At 45.9% G+C, this 20,699-nt stretch overlaps 1 protein-coding gene across 1 annotated transcript in view; it reads right to left on the bottom strand.

Moving 5' to 3' along the window:
• LOC138293491 (voltage-gated potassium channel KCNC3-like) overlaps positions 1-18,294 on the bottom strand; it is a 108,923-nt gene extending 90,629 nt beyond the window's left edge. Inside the window, exon 1 of the mRNA XM_069232730.1 lies at positions 18,212-18,294. The gene's annotated coding sequence lies outside the window, so the exon portion shown is untranslated. The remainder of the gene's footprint in view (positions 1-18,211) is intronic.
• Between the last annotated feature and the right edge of the window lie 2,405 nt (positions 18,295-20,699).

The following is a 20,699-nucleotide window of genomic DNA, read 5'->3' as shown; positions in this document are numbered from 1 at the left end:
AGACCGACTTGCCCCATTTTTTTACGCCCAGGCTCCATTTTCCCCTATGCCGGCGCTGCCTGGTGTGGGTCATTTTTTTTGACGCACACCAGTCAGCTCCGCCGGCTAACGTCATTCCATAAATAAGGCGCCCGCATGGCGCTTTGGAATGGCGTTAGCCGGCGTTAACATTTTTGACGCACAACTGCACCAAAAAGTATAAATATGGCCCCAAATGTTCGAAGATATGAAGCATAGGAGGGGCACTGAGAGAATTTAGTGCAGGCTTGCATCCCCAAAATACTGGACAAAAATCCTCAGCCAGGTAAAGGCCACCAAATGTATGCAGCCCCAAGTAGCAGGCTCTCCTTCATGTGCCCTCATCCACCATCACAGGGAGCAGATGATACTTAGTTAATGGTACCCTGGTTGCAGGGGAGACCGGCATGCTTCCACAGGCCATCTCATGCCCACCTAGCTCATGTCACTGTGTCGATCTCAGTGCGAGGTGATCTGTATGTCTGATAAAGGTCGGTAGCAGGGGGGCATGGAGCAGCTTGATCAGACACTACAGCTGTGTGTGACTGAAATGGAGAAGTGTATAAATTGAGCTTGTGTGCATTTACATTAGCAATGCATGCTGGAATGGCAGTGTTAAAGTCTCCCAGACCACTTGCAGCTGCTTACCCACCCATGCCAGGGCCACTAGATTGTAGTGAAGCTGCTTCAGGAAGGATTGGGTGAGAGAGATCGGTATATTGATGAAAATGTAAAGGAACTTAGGGGGCATAACCATTTTGGCAATGGCTATCCTACCGGCTATGGACAATGGCAATCTGGACCACATTAGTAGGCACTCCTAAAGCCAGGTCATAGCACACCTGTAGTTTGTTTTCTATTACTCATCTGCATCTCTCCTTAGCTATATGCGCAGGTAACAAATCAGTTCCTTCGCCCGCTATAATGTAAATTCTGCCTTAAACTGCTCTGTAACTGCTGGAAGGGGGAATAAGAAGGAATTGGAAGGAATTGGGCCAATAGGTTAGGATGCCAGAGAATCCACCGAACTTTATGACTTCCCAAATGATGGGGACAGATTATTGGTGGATGATGGGGGACGAGATTTTCTCATGGATCGTGGACATATAAAGTAATGTTATCTACCTGAATCCCCACCAGTACTACCTACGCCATGGAATTGAGACTCTGTCCAGCATGAAGTTGACTCAGCCGAGGAGGCAAGGCTCTATCGCTATTGCAAATAGAATGGGAGACGGCGGGCATCCTTTTATAGTGCCCTAGTCACTGCAAATGGGGCAGAAATGGTACTGTTAAGGCGTAATCGCACCATGTGAGAGGTGTAAAGAAGGCCAATCAAGTGCAAAAATTGAGAATTGAAACTGAGGTGTGGTAGGAGGAATAGGTTTGGCCACTCCAAGGAGTTAGATGCCTTTTTTGGCATCAAGAAGGACTGCAGCCACCTCCAATTGAGGATCTAAGGTGTGCATAAGGGCAAACATCATAAGGGGGTTGTGAACGGTTAAGTGCCCCCAGACAAACCCTGATTGGTCCGGCCGAACAATATCAGGCAGAAGGGGCAGGAGGCGATTGGCTACCAATTTCGCAAAGATTTTGTTATCAACATTGATCATAGACAAAGGTCTATATAAAATGCAATGGATGGCAGGCTTTTTAGGCTTCAGGACTGTGACAATGACTGCCTCAGATAGGAAGGGAAGCAGAATGCCCTAGGACAGGGAGTCATCGTACATTGCTAACAGATGAGGAGCTAGGAGGGAAGTGTATTCTTTGCAAAAAAAAATAAAAATTTGGTTAATCCATCCAGTTCCAGCATCTTATTGCCAGGCATGCTCTGAATTACTGGAATTATTTCCTTAACTAAGAGGAAGACATCAAGGTACACTTTATGGGCATTATCTAACCTGAGAAGTTGGAATATTTACAAAAAAAGTGCCTTGTTCTCCGGAGGCATGGTAGTAGAGCAGAGGTTGGACGAAAAGATCTCATAACCTGCATAAATTCGTCAGGCTGCGTATGAACAACAGGCTGATCACCTGTCCTTGGCTTATGGATCAGGTCAACAAGCATCCTACAAGATCGATTACCCTCTCCATACCTCCTCCTCGTCACTGTATACTTCCGTGGGCTTCCCAAGTCACCTTCTTCTCATAGTCTGCAACCTTCTCTCTGAGTGCTGTAAGCACCCACTGTGAAAAAGTAGCCTATTTCTAGCCTTGTTACCCCCACTTTTGGCCTGTTTGTGAGTATATGTCAGGGTGTTTTCACTGTCTCACTGGGATCCTGCTAACCAGGGCCCAGTGCTCATAGTGAAGACCCTATGTTTTCAGTATGTTTGTTATGTGTCACTGGGACCCTGCTAGCCAGGACCCCAGTGCTCATAAGTTTGTGGCCTATATGTATGTGTTCCCTGTGTGATGCCTAACTGTCTCACTGAGGCTCTGCTAACCAGAACCTCAGTGGTTATGCTCTCTCTTTACAAATTGTCACTAACAGGCTAGTGACCAATTTCACCAATTCATATTCGCATACTGGTACACCCATATAATTCCCTAGTATATGGTACTGAGGTACCCAGGGTATTGGGGTTCCAGGAGATCCCCATGGGCTGCAGCATTTCTTTTGCCACCTATAGGGAGATTTGACAATTCTTACACAGGCCTGCCAGTGCAGCCTGAGTGAAATAACGCCCACGTTATTTCACAGCCATTTACCACTGTACTTAAGTAACTTATAAGTCACCTATATGTCTAACCTTCACCTGGTGAAGGTTGGGTGCAAAGTTACTTAGTGTGTGGGCACCCTGGCACTAGCCAAGGTGCCCCCACATCGTTCAGGGCAAATTTCCCGGACTTTGTGAGTGCGGGGACACCATTTCACGCATGCACTATACATAGGTCACTACGTATGTATGGCGTCACAATGGTAACTCCGAACATGGCCATGTAACATGTCTAAGATCATGGAATTGTCACCCCAATGCCATTCTGGCATTGGGGTGACAATTCCATGATCCCCCGAGTCTCTAGCCCAGACCCGGGTACTGCCAAACTACCTTTCCTGGGGTTTCACTGCAGCTGCTGCTGCTGCCAACCCCTCAGACAGGTTTCTGCCCTCTTGGGGTCCAGCCAGGCCTGGCCCAGGAAGGCAGAACAAAGGACTTCCTCAGAGAGAGGGTGTTACACCCTCTCCCTTTGGAAAAAGGTGTCAGGGCTGGGGAGGAGTAGCCTCCCCCGGCCTCTGGAAAGGCTTTGATGGGCACAGATGGTGCCCATCTCTGCATACGCCAGTCTACACCGGTTCAGGGATCCCCCAGCCCTGCTCTGGCGCGAAACTGGACAAAGGAAAGGGGAGTGACCATTCCCCTGACCTGCACCTCTCAGGGGAGGTGCCCAGAGCTCCTCCAGCGTGCCCCAGACCTCTGCCATCTTGGATTCAGAGGTGTGCTGGCACACTGGACTGCTCTGAGTGGCCAGTGCCAGCAGGTGTCATCAGAGACTCTTTTTGATAGGCTCTTACCTGTGTTACTAGCCTATCCTCCTTCCTAGGTAGCCAAACCTTCTTTCCTGGCTATTTAGGGTCTCTGCTTTGGGGAATTCTTCAGATACCGAATGCAAGAGCTCACCAGAGTTCCTCTGCACTTCTCTCTTCACCTTCTGCCAAAGGATCGACCGCTGACTGCTCAGGACGCCTGCAAAACCGCAACAAAGTAACAAAGACGACTACTGCAACCTTGTATCGCTTCATCCTGCCGGCTTTCTCGCCTGTTTCCTGGTGGTGCATGCTCTGGGGGTAGCCTGCCTCCTCTCTGCACCAGGAGCTCTGAAGAAATCTCCCGTGGGACGAGGGAATCCTCCCCCTGCAACCGCAGGCAACAAAAGACTGCATCAAAGGTCCTCTGAGTCCCCTCTCAGCACGACGAGCGTGGTCCCTGGAACTCAGCAACTCTGTCCAAGTGACTCCCACAGTCCAGTGATTCTTCAGTCCAAGTTTGGTGGAGGTAAGTCCTTGCCTCCCCACGCTAGACTGCATTGCTGGGTACCGCGTGATTTGCAGCTGCTCCGGCTCCTGTGCACTCTTCCAGGATTTCCTTTGTGCACAGCCAAGCCTGGGTCCCCGACACTCTAACCTGCAGTGCACAACCTTCTGAGTTGTCCTCCGGCGTCGTGGGACTCCCTTTTGTGACTTCGCGTGGACTCCGGTTCACTCCTCTTCTAAGTGCCTGTTCCAGTACTTCTGAGGGTGCTGCCTGCTTCTGTGAGGGCTCCCTGACTGCTGGGCACCCCCTCTGTCTCCTCACCCAAGTGGCGACATCCTGGTCCCTTCTGGGCCACAGTAGCATCCAAAAACCCTAACTGCGACCCTTGCAGCTAGCAAGGCTTGTTTGCAGTCTTTCTGCGTGGGAACACCTCTGCAAGCTTCTTCACGACGTGGGACATCCATCCTCCAAAGGGGAAGTTCCTAGTCCTCTTCGTTCTTGCAGAATCCACAGCTTCTACCATCCGGTGGCAGCTTCTTTGTACCCTCAGCTGGCATTTCCTGGGCATCTGCCCTCTCTCGACATTGTCGCGACTCTTGGACTTGGTCCCCTTGTTTCACAGGTACTCAGGTCCGGAAATCCACTTTGGTTGCATTGCTGGTGTTGGTCTTCTTTGCAGAATTCCCCTATCACGACTTCTGTGCTCTCTAGGGAATATAGGTGCACTTTACACCTACTTTTCAAGGTCTTGGGTGGGCTATTTTTCTAACCCTCACTGTTTTCTTACAGTCCCAGCGACCCTCTACAAGCTCACATAGGTTTGGGGTCCATTCGTGGTTCGCATTCCACTTTTGGAGTATATGGTTTGTGTTGCCCCTATACCTATGTGCTCCTATTGCAATCTACTGTAACTTTACATTGCTTGCATTACTTCCTTTTGCTATTACTGCATATTTTTTATATTGTGTACATATATCTTGTGTATACTTGGCATCCCCATACTGAGGGTACTCACTGAGATACTTTTGGCATATTGTCATAAAAATAAAGTACCTTTATTTTTTGTATATTTGTGTATTGTGTTTTCTTATGATATTGTGCATATGACACCAGTGGTATAGTAGGAGCTTTGCATGTCTCCTAGTTCAGCCTAAGCTGCTCTGCTATAGCTACCTTCTATCAGCCTAAGCTGCTAGAAACACCTCTTCTACACTAATAAGGGATAACTGGACCTGGCACAGAGTGTAAGTACCCCTTGGTACCCACTACAAGCCAGGCCAGCCTCCTACACCCACACATTATTAGGGACAGAAATGTCAAGCTCTAAGGTGCGTATGTCAGCTTCGAGAGCGACTGTTTATATGAAAATTGCTTCTAGTGTGTCAAACTGCTTCACAATGCAAACTCCCCAAATAACTACTGTGAAAGCCTTCTATAGGACAGACTTACAGGTGACTGAACCTTCATTATGAGCAAAGAACTCAACGATCTCTATTCTGATTTTGTCCCGTAAGACTGCATCTCGAAGGGCATTGGGACCCAGTTGGCAGGTGAAGAACCTAGGCAGGGCATAAGGGAGGGCATGCTCCAGCAGTATTGGTGCATGAGTAGAGACAGACAGTTCAAGAAAGATGAACAACATTAGTGGTCCCTGTAACACCACCCTGGGTAATCAACCTGTAATCAATGCAGGACCAGGTGTTACGGGTAGAAGTGATGGAGAGACCCTCTGTGCAGTCAATGTGTTGCAAGCGTCAGATGTTGTGAAGAGAGTTATCATGGATTACTATATGCAGCTGAGCACCTGCAGCCGAGTGAAACTGTCTAGTGTCACTGTATCTGTCGATACAGGGGTCCAGAATACCATTAAAATTCCCCTCCTCCAGAGTATAGTGCCAGGGCTCATCATGATGATTTAGCGTCAAACCTCTGCAAAAAGTTCCAGGCAGTTTTGTTGGGACAAAGATCAAGGCCAAGGTCACCGTTAAATTGTGAAGCTCACCATGTACTATAAAGACTTTTATCGCAGAAGGTTCGGAGAATGAGCCATCGGATCCCCCTATTAAGTAAGATAGCAGTGCCACAAGCATAATTAGAGTAAAGAGAAGTATCGGTTTCAGTGGACCACCCCATCCGTAGGCAGAGGGTGGTCGCCGGAGATAAGTGGAGTTCTTGGAGGAAGCAGTTAACTATATGATGTCTGTTAAGGTCGCCTATCATGGTACCTGCGGACACATTCCTGGTTAAGCATCTAATGGAAGCCATCTGCTACCAAGGAAAAACAAAAGAGGAAAACAGTGCTGCTGCTGTGAAGGGTATATAACAAGTGTGCCTGACCGTAACTGAAGTGGTCACCAGAGCAAATCATGAGGCATGTAGATTGAAAACAGAAACTAGAAAAACAAATAACATGCCCCACTCACTTCAACCCACATAACTGGTTGAAAGGCCCTCATCCCCTCCCCAACCCACCCAAATACCCCAAAACAGTGAAGTAACATGGGAATCATCCCTCAAAGCATCAGAGAACCAGGTGAACACCTCAGTAAGACACAGACTGGGTGGCCGAGTAAGGTAAAACAATACCCCAGTAGGGGTCGGTACAGGAAGAAGGACACACATGATGAAAAAATATCAACAACACATGCCCAAATCAGGCAACAATCATAAGGAGTGAGCTCATATCTTTATGCAGGATAGTATATATCCAAAGCAATGGGAACCGCCCCCCCCTGTGAGGCAGGGGGATTTAGGAGCTCGCAGCAGCGGCACAGAATCAGTGGGTCATTGTCACTGAGGCAGCCATCTGCAGCAAACACAGAAGCGGCAGTGCAGGTGGTCCAGCAAGTGCCAGCTTCCAAGAAAACATCATTGCAGCCTTGGGGTCAGTGAAGTAATGCTGTCTCCCTTTGATTTGAATACTCAGCTTGGCAGGGTAGAGAAACAAGTATGCAACTGCAGACGTCTAGACATTTTATGGGGAGGAATTTCCGGCGGGAAGCCTGCACAATGATGGTGAAATCAGGGTAAAAGGAGACCTTGTGTCGCTAGTGGTGGATAGTTTCGCATTCCCTGGCCAGATGCAGAATGGTGCCTCTGTCTCTATATTTAAGAATTCGAGTGATAATGAGTCTCACTGGTGCATCAGGCGGAGGGCCTGGGCCCAATGCATGATGTGCATGTTCGACAATGAAAACCAGTGACAGCGGTTCCCCAAACAAGGAAAACAGCATGTGTTCCACAAAGGATTCCATTTGGTCAATATTTGTTGATTCGGGACACCAAATATGTGGAGGTTATTGTGCCGGGATTGCAACCCCAGGTCCTCATTCTTGACTTTAACAGCCTCCAACAAGGTGCGGCTGACAGAAACTAAAAGTGGCGGAGGAGTGTCGCCCCGTGCGAGCAGCAGCTGCTGCAACCCTTTAACAGTGCCCATTTTCATTGTTAAAGAGGCGTGCCCATGGGGGATGACAGGAGTAGTGCGTCTCGGGCTGGCCAAACACACATGCGCACTGTGCTCTCACCAACCCGGCACTATGTTGCCGGGCTGGAGAGAGCAGGCACCGCCTCCCAGTCTGCCTGGGAGCACCCTGGCTGGGCACTTCTGCCAATCCTAAGGCTACTTTCATGCAGCATTAGGTTTGGCCCCAGGGCAGGCTGGGAGCCTGTGCCTGCCTGCAGTGACCAGAAAAGAGGAGCAGCACAGCAGTGGAGCAGGTAAGTTGTTTTTTTTGTAAAATTAAATGTTTTTATGTCCCACCCGCATGTCACCCTACCCCTTTACTGTGCAGAGAGCCGTGACTGTTTTCAGTATGAGTGGGATTTGTGCAAGAAGGAGTACAGGGAGCAGAGGTGTCTAGAAGATTTATGAAAGGAGCTACAATTGTTGAGGTGTGCTGGATCAGTGTTATGTAGTGCTTTGAAAGTGTGGATAAGGAGTTTGAATTGTGCTTGTTTCTGAATGGGGAGCCAGTGGAGCTCCTTCACGTGTAGTGTGATGTGAGTGTTGCGCAGGAGGTTGAGAGTGATTCTGGCAGGTGAATTCTCTGCATAGTTCTCATAGTCTAGCTTGCTTGTGACCAGGGCGTGTGTGATTGTTTTCCGGGTACTTATTGCGAGCCCTTTGAAAATCTTTCTCAGCATCTTCTGGGTATGGAAGTATGAGGCGGTAATAGCATTGACTTGGGAGGTCATGTTGAGTTGGTTGCCGGTGATGATCCCGGGATTTCGGTGTGGAAGGAAGGTGTGGGAGTTCATCCTGCCTCTGTTGGCCAGCAGGTGTAGTGATGTGCTCTTTGCAAAGATCTCAATTTCGGTCTTGTCCGTGGTCAGCTTTAGAGAGTTGGTCTTCATCCAGTGGGCGATTTCAGTCATGCTGGCATTGAACTTGATCGGGGTACCAGGGGTCTTGTCCATGAGGGAGAGAATGAGTTGTGTGTTTTTCTTGTAGGTGAGGAGGTTGATGGTGTGAGAGCTGAAGCTGCTGACTAAAGGGATCATGTATACATTAAAAAGGGTTGGGCTCAGGAAAGATCCTCGTGGAAATCTGCAGATGAGGTCATAGGTGTCCGAGATGTATGGTGCCAGGCTGACTGACTGAGTCCATCCAGTCATAAGGGAGCAGATCCATCGGACTGCATGTCCTTGGATTCCGATGTTGGATAGGTGTTGGATGTGGATAAGGTGGGCAACTGTGTCAAATGCTATGGTGAGGTCGAGGAGGATGAGGTCCACTGTGTTTCCTCTGTCCTGGGCCATGTTGTTGTCATTCATGGCTACATTAAAGGCTTTTTCCGTGCTGTGGCTGGGTCTGAAACCAGATTGAGTGGTGTTGAGGAGTTGGTGGTCGTTGAAATTTTCAGTGAGGTTTATGTTGATGATTTTGTCTAAGACCTTAGCTGGGAATGGTTGTAGGAAAATCCATCTGTGGTTAGGAAAATCCATCTGTGGTTGGCAAGTGTTTAAGTGTCCATAGAGGGTTTCCTTAGCAATGTGAGAAGAGTTGTACGTTTCTATGCATCTGGGAAGGTTGCAGAAAAATTAGAGGCATTCAGAATGGGTGTGAGCATGGCACTGATGAGCTGCAGTCCTTTGTAGCAGGCATGGTGGAGGCTGGAGTCTGATGGGACCACTGAGATTTATGGACTTCATGGTAGGGGCAGTTTCTCTCAAGTGATGACAGGTCATGTGGTTAGTTCTGTGGATAAAATCAGGAGGCATCTGGCAAGGTCTGTTGGGTCTTAATCTGGGTTGAAGTTTCTTTAAATGGCATTGATTTTGTTGCTGAAGAAATGAGAGAAATTCTTGGTTTGACTATCTGTAGCCAGTGGTCTACAGTGTCAAATGCTGCCGCTAAATGATGGATCTCCATAACTCTGCCTCTATCCCACAGACCTAACAGATTTCACTGGTGGCCATAACAGTTATCTCTGAGCTTTTCCTTGGGCAAACACCTGATTGAAAATCAGTAAAAGGAATCATTGTCCATGTGAATTAGCAGTTTCTTTGCTCTTCAGTCTTTTTCAAGCTTGCTACCACAGGTAAACTTGAAACTGGCCGGCATAACTGGAATCAGGGTTGCCACATTTGTTAGTTCTTTTTTGTAACAACGTATTCGCAGTAAGGCATTAATGACAGACACAATCATAATACCCACTTCAAAAACATTAATGTGCACTTTAAGTAGCATGGAATACTGAACTTTCATCCTTGAACCCCACAGATGTAGCGGGCATTCTATCTATGAGATTCTAATTAGAAGACTGCAGCTGTCCAACATTGCTAAAATATCGACAAAGCTAATACCTTCTGTAAGTGAGACCCACTGACTTTGCCAAAGCTTGTTTAGCATAGAGAGGTCTGCAGGTTCACCTGGACCAGGTTACATCTTTTTTAGCATATAGGAGTCTGCAGGTTCAGTTGGGCCAAATCTTGTCTTTTTTAACATGTAGGGGTCTGCTAGTTCGATAGAGGCAGTCTACATCTTTTTTTGCATGCAAGGATGAGCAGGTTTAATTCAGCTAGTTGTCATCTTTTTTAACAAGTAGGGTTCCACAAGTTCATTTGGGCCTTCTCACATCTTCCATCATGCCGCCAGCTCAGATAGTTTTTCAGGGCTCAGTATTTTCTAACTATCCTTTCAATCACTGCATGGTCCTCTGCTCTCATTTTATTGGGAAGCTTGTTTTATGTTCTGTAGTGTCAGATGTATATTGATGATACCCATATTTTCCTGGACATAGATGGGGATTCGGATGAGTCAACCCAGCTGGAGAACTGTCTACCACCAGTTGATTCCTGGATGAAAACTGTTTAAGCAGTGAAAAATGGAAGTCAGGTTTCTGTGCTCAAACTTATAAAAATGACTCCTGAGTTAAACGATTTCAATGGATCATCCTTATGCCAGACCCAAAACATTCCAAAACCTGTGAATAATTTTTGATGAGAGGCTATCTTTCAAATCCCAGATTCAGATGATGGTCAAAGTGGTCCATTATCTTTTACATATAACACACAGAATGTGATGGGAACAGTGCTTGCAATATGTCTAACCATTGGCAATCGCTCAGGGTAGCCTTCCAACCCAACCTTCTTTTGCCCACCAGGTCATATCAGTTTGGACACAGCCATATGCGAATCAGTCTTGACCCTGCTCCAATAGGAACAGTCCAACACGAATGAACACAAGCAACCCAAGATCAGTTTTGCCCTAATTGGTACTCGTCAGTAAGTTGTAGGTGGTTCTAGTGGCATAGAAAGCGCAGGACCCACATGTGGATATACTCTTGCCCTTTAGGGTGTTACATGAAACACATGTAAGATGATGAAAGGAATGCTTTCAATAAGTCTAACCAATGGAAATCACTCTGGGTTTAGGGAGGACCCGGTCTGGCAGTTCAGACTGAACAGTTCCTACTGGAGCAGCATCAAAGCTGAATTCCATATGGCTAGGTCTAAACTGATGTGGCATGGTTGGCAAATGAACGATGAGGTAGAATGCTACACCTAACAGGAGAGACATGAAGGGAAAGACAGATGCAGTGGCAAACAGTAAGGAGTAGTGGAGAAAGGGTGAGAGAGACAGTGGTAGCAGACATTAGGAGATGAGGAGAGAAGATGAAAGTAAAAGACAGCCTATAGGAGCAAAATGAGAGTTCGATAAGTTTAGAGTAATGGTAATGGAGGCTTTAAGTGGAATTCATAGTATATCACGCTTTGGCCATTAGTACTGGCCCAATGTTATTTTAATGCACAATTTTGCACTTATTTTTTAAAAGGTACCTTAATGTAAGATCCAAACATCACCAACTTGTATAGTGATCTTTGAAGCCCTATTAAGGTCTAACCATTGTTACTTGATCCACATTGCTGTTGGCACCCATTGTTATTCATTACTATGCGCTCTTGTTTAGCACTACTGATGTCTTGTCTTAAATTATATCACCCATGTATATATTTGTTGGCACTGGGAAGTGCACCATACTTTCTGAGAAGTCCAAGGAGGTGAACACAAACATGACAGTCTCTTAACTATTTCATAACATGAAGCATGACTTTTATCTGCACCTGTAGTAATCCTGAACAACCCCTCCACAAGTAAATATTTTCTGTTTCTAGTACATATGCCAGGCTTTCAGCTTTTTATATTCACCAATCAGAAAAGTTCATGCTCAACCAAGAAATGTTTGGCAGATAGAGGATGCCATCTTACGAATGATATGCAAGGAATCAACTGCATATGAAAAAGAAGAGAATGTCCACAATCCTGGAAATGGAAGAATCTGACCCATCCAATTGGAAGGTCCCATGGAAGCAGCATCAGAAAGAATGATTATCACAGAGCAGGATCCTAGATGCAGTGCTTAGAGACAGTGCTGCTACCTGCTCATCCATTGCTCCTCTAACTGGAGATGGAACTAATTTCCTCAGGCAGACCACAGGCCACAAATGGTCCCATCCTGGGCTCACAGATTCATCTATCTTCTACCATACCTCCCTGTCTGGCTGGTCAATGTCTGAAGAAGGTCTCCTTTTGTACAGCACCATTCACACAATCTGCCTGCATCTATGAGCCAATGTGGGAGCCTGCTTCAAGTCCCTGGAGTTCTGACTGGTGCTTGTGAACAAATGTAAATGAACTGTCCACCTTTTGGCACAGCCTTACAGTGAAACTCATAGTGGGAACTTTCTAACTTCCCCTGTAACATTACAATTCAATTATATTCAGTTCTTGCCATTGTTGTGACCCTAAAATGTTTAAAACACACCGTTCATCACTGTTTCCCCAAAATGTTTGATGGATTTGATCCAAGCTCTCTACAAAATTATTTTAAGTTAGTGGCAGTTAAATTAAAACTTCACTTACAAAGTTGATGGATATTAGGAAACTCAGCAGATGAAGTTTCCTAACTTCTCTAGAGGTAAGCAGTGACGTAATGAAGGCCCCTGCAGCCCCCGTGGTGCGGGAGGCCCCTGAGCACCAGGGGGTCCCCTCAGCACAGTACACAGCACATGGGCGGGAGGGCCCCTCACTGGGCCAAAGGGGAGGAGGGCCCCCTCAAGTTACGTTACACCAGTGGAGGAAAGGTTTATCCCTTCTGCCCTTCCAGGTGTCATGATTTCCTGATGATTGGGCATTCTCTGTCAAAAAAATGTTGAGTATGAAGGATGAGCATTCACCACCTCAGGAAAGAGGTATAGTAGGGGGACCCCAAGATAAGACTAGTATACTTTTTCAAGAACTTTACCAGCTTTGCATTTTACAGAGTTTGAACAGTTTAGAAAAAACAGAAAGGTGACAGTGCGCAGACTTTACAAATGTATACCCTTCTTCTTTAAATCCAGCCTAATTGATAGGATTTAAAGTAGGACTGTAAAAGTTGATTGAGTGTGCGTTAAGATGTACCTTACAAAAATCCACTTACTCCTTCAAATAGATTGACACCAGTGATGAAAATAAAAATTTACATAACAAGCACTTGCAACGTCTACAAGGCTTGCCTATGCAATTGTGGTTTAGCCATGTTGTACACCAGTGTGGCATGGGGTGGGGTGGGGTGGGGTGGAGTGGAGTAGATTGGAATAGAATGGAGTGGGACAGATTGGATGCTGTATATTGGAGCAGGGTAGTTTGGGTGAAGTGGGTTAGATTTGGCTAGGGTTGGGTAGATGTGGTAGTATGGAGTGAAGTGGAGTAGGTTAGATTGTGTAGAGTAGAATGGAATGTGGTAGACAGGGGTAGGGAGTAGTGGGGTAGATTGGAATGGGTAGAGAGGAATGTGGTAGATTGGGGTAGAGTGGAGTGGGTTAGATTGGAGTGGGGCAGAGTGGAGTGGAGTTGGATAGATTGGAGTGGAGTTGAGATAGAAGTGCAGTGAGATAGATTGTGGAAGAGTGGGGAGGAGTGGGGTAGATTAGGGTGTAGTGGGGTAGATTGGGTGGATTAGAGTATGGTAGAATGGGATGAGTGGGGTAGATTGGAGTGAGGTAGACTGAAGTGGGATGAGTGGCGTAGATTTGAATGGAATGGCATAGATTGGAGTGGGGTGGAATAGGGTAGAATAGACTGGAGCGGCATAGCTTGAGTGGAGTAGATTTGGTTAGGGTAGACTAGATAGATTGGATCGAATGGGGTGGGGTAGATTGAAGTGGGGTAGAGTTGGGTGCAGTGAGTTAGACTGGAGAGGACTGTGCTAGATTGTAGTGGAGTGGGTTAGATTTGGGTAAAGTGGAGTGGGATAGAATGGGACAGTGGGGTAGGTTGAAGTGGTGTGGGGTAGACTAAGATGATGTGCGCTAGATTGTGATGAGGTTGACTGGGGTAGAGTGGGATAGAGTGGAGTGAAGCACGGTAGATTGGAGTGGGGTAGATTGAAGTGGGATAGATCAGGGTATAGTGGAGTGAGATATATTGGGGTAAATTGGAGTGGGGTAGATTGGAGCATGGTAGAATGAAGTGGAGAGGAGTAGATTGAAGTGGCTTGAGGAAGAGTAGGATAGAATGGAGTAGAGTGGGGTAGATTAGGGTGGAGTGGGGTAGAATGAATTGGGTTAGAATGGAGTAGGATGGATTTTATGGATTATGATGCTGTAGATTGGAGTGGAGTGGGGTTGAATGAAGTGAGATAGATAGGAGTGGGATAGTTCAGAGTGAGGTAGATTGGAGGAGATTGGATTTGAGTGAAGTAGATTGGAGTGGAGTAGGTTGAGGCAGAGTTGGATTGAGTGGTATGGGGTAGATTGGAGCAGGGTAGATTAGAGTGGGTGGATTGGATGGGGGTAGATTGGAGCTGGGTAGTTGGGGTGGGGTAGGGTAGACTAGAGTGGGGTGATTTGGGGTGGAGTGGGTGAGAGTGGACTGGAGTGGGGTAGGTTTGAGTTGCATGTGGTAGACTAGCGTCAAGTGAGTGGAGCAGATTAGGTAGAGTGGAATGGTGTGAAGCAGATTGGTGTACAGTGGAGTGAGGTAGATTGGAGTGAGGTATATTGGGTAGAGCGGAATGGAGTGTGGTAGATTGAGGTAGAGTGGAGCGAGGTAGATTTGAGTGCAGTTGGTCGGAGTGGAGTTGGATAGACTGGAGTGGAGTGAGACAGATTAGGAAATTGTGTGGGAGAGTAGAATTGAGTGGGGTAGACTAGAATGGAGTGGAAGTGAGTTAGATTAGGGTGGATTAGAATAGTGTAAATTGGAATGAAGTGTGGTATATTGGAGTGGAGTGGGGTAGATCGAAGTGAAGTGGAGTGGATTGGGGTAAATTGGACACAAGTGGGGTTAACTGGACTGAGTAGGGTGGAGTGGAGTAGACTGGAGTGGTTTCTGGTAGATTGGATCAGAATGGGGTAGAACAGAGTGGACAGGAGTTGGATATAGTGGAGTGAAGTGGGGTAGATTGGAATAGAGTGAGATAAATTGTACTGGGGTAGAGTGGAATGGAGTAGATTGGAGTGAATTCTGGTACATTGGAGTGGAGTGGGTTGGACTGTGGTACATTGGAATGGGGTGGACTGGGATAGATTGGTCTGGAGTAGGTTGGAGTGGAGTCGGTTTGAGTGGAGTGCAGTAGATTGGGGTTAAGGAGATTAGATTTGAGTGGGTGGGATTGATTAGGTTAGAATGAGTTGAGTGGAGCGGAGTAGGCTGGACTAGAGTAGTTTGTAGTTGGGTAGATTGGAATGGATTGGGGTGGAGTGGGGTAGATTGGAGTGAGGTAAATTGTAGTGGAATGGGGTAGATTGGATCATTGTGGAGTGAACTGGGGTAGAATGAGTTGGAGTGGGGTAGACTGAGTTGGAGTGGGGTAGACTGGCTTACAGTGGGGTAGATTGGGTTAGACTGGGTTAGAGTGGAGACGACTGAAGTGGTGTGGGGTAGATTGGAGTGGTGTGGGGTAGATTGAGGTGTTGTGGGTAAATTGGAGTGGTACATTAGAGTGGGATGGGGTAGAGTGTAGAGGATTGGGGTAGGCTGGAGTGCAGTAGATTGGGATAGATTGTAGTGAAGTGGAGTGGACTTGGGTAGATTGAGGTACATTGAAGTGGATTGGAGTGGAGTGGGGTAGAGTGGAGTGGCGTAAGTAGTGTGGAGTGGAGGGGCATAGAATGGAGTGGCACGTTATGTTGTGGAGTGCGTGGCATAGATAGGAGTGGCGCAGAGTTAAGTGATGTGGCGTGACTCAGAGGGGCCTATTTATACTCTGTTTGCACCGAATGTGCGTCAAACATTTTGACGCACATTCGGTGCAAACCTTGCACCATATTTATACTATAACGCCCGACCCCGCGAACGTCAAAATTCCTCCGTGCGCGTCATTTTCTGGATGCGGGAAACCGCCTTGCGTTAGTGACATGCAAGGTAGGCGTTCCCGTGCAAAAAATGACTTTAAGGCCTGTGCGCCTTATTTATACTCTTGTGTCATTTTGATGCACAGGAGGGGGCGGGCCTTAAAAAAAGGCACCCAGCCTGCTGTGGCCCATTTTTTAACGCCTGGGTTAAGGGACCTGTGGGCTCATGTCCATGGTCTCTGACCATGGAAGCAGTCCTCAGGTGCCCTTCCCTGCCCCCAGGGACACCCCCTGCCACCCCTGGAGGACACCCATGGATGGGGGACCCATCCCAGGTAAGTACAGGTATGTTGAGGTAAGTTTTTTTTGTTTTTTTTAACTTAGTGGCATAGGGGGGGCCTAACTTGGGCTCCCCTACATGCCACTGTGCCCAATGACCATGCCCAGGGGACAGAAGTTAGCAAAGACAGGAGTCATTTCCATGGGGGTTGTGCGTCACAAAATGGCGCAAGTCCGGTTAGAGCCATGATTTTTTACTCTAACTTGACTTGCACCATTTTTTGACGCACAACCCCCATTTTCCCCTACGCCGGCGCTGCCTGGTTAGAGTCATTCCATAAATAAGGCGCCCTCCTGGCGCGTTGGAATGGTGTTAGCCGGCGGTAAATTTGCGTCAAAAAGTAAAATATTTTGGGCCAGAGTGTTTTAGAGTGGAGGGGCATAGAGTGGACTGGAATACCAAAGCGTGGAGTGGAGTCTCATAGAATGGAACGGTGTGACATAGAGTGGTAGGGCATAGAGCGGAGTTGAGTGGTGTAGTGTAGTGTGGAGTATGCAAGGTGTGACATTTGCGCCCAAATAAGGGTTTACTGCACACAAACCATAGTGTGTGCAGATGTCATCACTGATTGTATTGATGTGTTTTGATCATATTCAAATATTTGTTTCCACCACACTTCAGAATTACAAAAAAGTGCTTCATTTGTACTAATTCTGATATATTCTGAAGCATCATTACAGCTCATTATTGTGTGCTAAGAAAAAAAGAACAACCCTTTTCGTCTTACATGGGTACTCAGCAGAATTGTCACATACATTCTCTCACTTTGAAGTTAGAGAAAGAAAAATAAACACCAAGCTCCCTGGAAGAGAGAACCTGACATTTGACCTCTGTCTTTGAATGCACAGCAAAGGGACAAGAAAGAACAATATTTAAAGCCCTGTTTACAGAAAGCGAGTTTGTGGAAGAAGACAGCGAAAATGGTTTAGGCAATGGGAGGGAAGAACTGAAGCTGGCGAGCTTAAAGCAAAAAAGCCAGTAAATAGAATGCCAGAAAATGCAAGTTACAGACCACAAGGCCAATGGTAATCAATAAGCAGAATGCATTCCTAGGTCAAGATTCTGAAAGTCCCCAAGATGTCTTTAGCAAGCCACACAGCAGCGACCTAAAATCATTGTGTGCTTTAAGACCTTACTTACTGTACCTGCTTCCCTACAAGCATTTGGAAAAGAATGCACTTATAGCACACAGCTTTAATATCTGGTCATAGCTGAGAGCCACGCCCCCTTTGAAAATATAATTCTGCCTATGGGATTGCCCACACGTGTGTGACTTTCTTTTTTCATGACAGTAGCTGTTTGGTGTTTTATTCTTTTTTTCTGAAGTTGAGCGTTTGCCTGGTTGTTCCGCTTTAGCTGCGTCCTGATCTGCTCATTTCAGTGCCTGCATTGGGCATGTCTCTCTCTATAAGAATGACTCTGCCCCAATCCTTTCCTGATGAAAGAGAAACAAGAGACAGACTTATGGAGGTTCTCGCACAAGAAATTCTGAGCAGGCAGCCTTCTAAATATATTGCAATTGTTATAGTGAATGCTGGAGCCACCTCCCCGTTGGGCTTCGGTGCCACTGCACCGGATGCACCTCTGATATCTACATCCTTGACTTTCACATTTTAAAAGTGGACGGACTCATCAGATATTAAACTCGTTATATGACAGACGCACTGCATTTAGAAAGCAAGCGTGTTTTTTTTCACTGAAGGCTTTTTGAAATGATTTAGTCAGGGCTCAAAATGCAAGACAGACTTATTGGCTTGGACACAGCTTATTTACATAGTTGCAGTTAGACTCTTCCCACACACTCCAGCACTACCCTCACACCATTTCTGAGCGTCGCACAACCTCATTTACAAGTTACAAACGCCTCTTGTTTTTCATTCCGCAAATCGGAGCGGAGCTGCAGCGAAAGCTTCTGGGGAGAAGAGGTGGGGACCTTAGAGGAAAAACCCTTACGCCCCAAGTCCCCCCAACAGTAATTTGGGAGCCTTCGGGTTTGGTTTATATTCTGGAGGATAAATTTGTAATTTTTATGCATCCCCACTGCGTTGCATGTAATGCTCGCGTTACATTCAAAGGGTTCAGTTTCTTACCTTTCTCCGAGCTGCGCAGAAGTAGCAGTGTGAGGCGACAGAGAGGGGAGAGGGGCCGAGGGAGAAAGAGAGCGGGGTGCAGAGGAGGGGTGGGGTGAGGGGCCGGAGTAAGAATGCAGCTGTTTCAGTGAAGAGTGAAAACAGGATGTTAGAGGGCTTGACTTCTAAAGTGTGACAAGAGGAGCCAGGAAAAAAAGAGTTAACAGATGTTTTAGCCACAGAACATTCAAGCCGTAACTACATTTTGTCCTGTGAGAGTACTAGGATCTTGGTACAGAATTATGTGCAGGTTTACGTGCTCTGGCGCTTAGCCCTGCATTTTCTCATTAGGGTCGAGCCTGCGTTGCATGCGCTGGCGCATGCGTATCGCAGGGAGACTCTTTTGTATTTAGAAAAGGGCTCGGAGCCCTGTCAACTTCACGTCAGTGCTTTTTATTGGTTCGTGGGCTTCCCGAATAAAATCTGCTTGCTTTCATTAGTCGAAGGCACGCATATGTCATGCCTTTTCCGATGGCAAGCCCTCCTCCAGCGCAGCGACCAAGTAGAGAAAACATGCGAGGCTCGCTGTTTTCCATCGGGCTCGTGGACTTTTTTTTTCTCTAATTTAGAGGGCGATCTCGCTTGGCAGAAGTCGAGCGCTTTACATACTTGAATTCACTTTTTCGGGTTCTGTACATAAATGCACTTTTGCCCGATAGGGGAAAAGTCGGGTTAAGAGTTTACAACGCGATCAGCTCTAACATGAGCAAACGCGAGACCCTTCGCATTGTAAATGCTTGTTTTTGTATTGTAATTGTATTTATATATACCAGTTACTACCCCTGATGAGGAGTCTAAGCGCTTTTCAGCAAGTATCACATTACCTCAGAGCCGAAAAAGGATTAGTGGTGGGGTACGATAGGGAAATATGAGTTAATTAAGGGTGGACATGCTAGTCTGCTAGCTTAATTTTTTTTTTAAAGTTTTATATAGCGCAAAGTCGATCGAAGGTATTGACATAAGCACCAGTTACGTTACACACGGACACATTTATTTTTGGTAGGCACAGGGAGATTAAGTGATTTGCACAGAATCACAGGATGTTGAGCTGAGGCTGAGAACTGAACCTGGCTTCCCAGTTCAAAAGTCAGCAGCTCTGGCCATTACATCGCATCCTCTCCCTGTAAACTTTCAATAGGGTATTGGAGGAATAGAAGAGGGAAAAGTCTAAAAAGTGTTATTTAGGAGATGCGAGTAGAAAGGTGAGGTTTGGAATAAGTAAAAGGAGAGAAGAGCCTCTAGAAATGTATTAGGGACATCACAGTAATAAAATGAGGTTTGGAATGAGTCAAAGGAGGGATACATGAGGGAGGAATTAAGAAAGGGTGGTTTGGGAGTTCATAGTAGTAAAATTAGGTTTGGGGTGATCCAAGGAGGGATAGAGGAGGTAAGGGTCTACAGAGGGTTATTTTGGATATCATAGCAGTTGAATGAGGTTTGGGTGAGTCAGCGAGTAAAGGTAGAGGATATATTGAGAGAGGTATAGAGTGAGACTCAGAGTAGTGCGTTGGAGACAGTCAAAGTTTTTTTTACTTCTTACATAGAGGTAAAGTAATAAATATATAGATCCATAAGTACATAGAGGGGGTATACACGTATAAGGAAGATAACATATTGAGATTTAAAGCTGTATTTTATCAACTCAGACTTTCAAGTGTTGCTGTGCTTTCAGCTAATTTATTTGTGTATTTTATAACTTTTTTTATTTTTTATTTGATATGTTCCTCAATATTTCAATAATGAAGCACTTATAGATAAAATAGTTATGGTAATATTTACATATTGTGGGAGATATATGAAATAGAGGACCATAAGCATCTAATCTAATCAAATAAAATATATATATGAAAACTGTGCAGTGACCTGTATACTTGTTAAGGACAGAAAATATATATATATTTATATATATAATATATGTATATCTATCTATATATATATCTATATATATATATATATATATATTTATATATATATATATATATATATATTATTTAACCATAAGTAATATATACATTTTCTAAGCAGACCTAAGAATATCTCTTTATTTTAAAAAACATAATTACTAGAAATATTTGTACAGAGAACTACACAATACCTACTGGGGTCGCCAGTAGGTATGGTTAGGACCTAGTTTCTGTAGGAAGAACAGTTTTTGTGTTGCTAATAATTTTGGGGCTGATTGACGAATCTTAACGAAATTTTCAAAAAGAATACAACACTTACTTCAGCTGCTGTCTTGAATGTTTCAGAATCCGACAAGCAGGGCCCCAGAAAAAGGGGGGAGTCCCAAAATGTGTTTTTCCCATTCATTTTTTTATAGGTTCTTTAGACACGCCTACAGCCCAAACCGCTAAACAAAATTACACCCTCGGGGACCACCACCTCCGCGGGCCTAAAGATTAATATAATGCAGGGGGCCTGTAGGGCTTCCCCACAGCCCAAGAGACCG

Source organism: Pleurodeles waltl, chromosome 4_2 (assembly GCF_031143425.1).
Source record: "Pleurodeles waltl isolate 20211129_DDA chromosome 4_2, aPleWal1.hap1.20221129, whole genome shotgun sequence".
Lineage (NCBI taxonomy): Eukaryota > Metazoa > Chordata > Amphibia > Caudata > Salamandridae > Pleurodeles > Pleurodeles waltl.
The sequence above is the reverse complement of the archived record's forward strand: the minus strand, read 5'-3'. Positions and strand labels throughout refer to the sequence as shown.